Below are 451 nucleotides of genomic sequence, written 5' to 3'. Positions count from 1 at the left end.
ACAGAGGCCGTGCCACACACACATTTTGTTGGAATTCACTCAAGTGTACGTTATACACTGTAGGCTGCAGTGGGCCTTGGGTATTGCTTTAGCAACCTGTCAGTGCTGATTTATTGAGACGGGAACACACAGCTGGAAGTCACGATTGCTTGGGTGCAAAACAGAAATTAGATCAGGAGTCCGTACGAACCTCTATAAGACAGCTGTCGGATACATCATGTGCGTGTGTTCTGTAGGCTACGTGTACATGTTCACCTGTTTTGAGCATGATAAAGTCATAAAATATGAAAAGGGCATGCAGGGGTTGACATGGTATATGTGTTGTGTTTATCCTTGAACAGTCTATTCATTCATTGCAATATATTACAATATAATTCAGATCAATATATTTCTCACCAAATTATCTGAGCTGTTTGTCTGCCCAATGACAAATGGACTAGTGATTGGGAAA

This window comes from Sinocyclocheilus grahami, unplaced genomic scaffold (genome assembly GCF_001515645.1).
Source record: "Sinocyclocheilus grahami isolate Dianchi unplaced genomic scaffold, SAMN03320097.WGS_v1.1 scaffold34.1, whole genome shotgun sequence".
Lineage (NCBI taxonomy): Eukaryota > Metazoa > Chordata > Actinopteri > Cypriniformes > Cyprinidae > Sinocyclocheilus > Sinocyclocheilus grahami.
Note: the sequence above shows the minus strand (reverse complement) of the source record.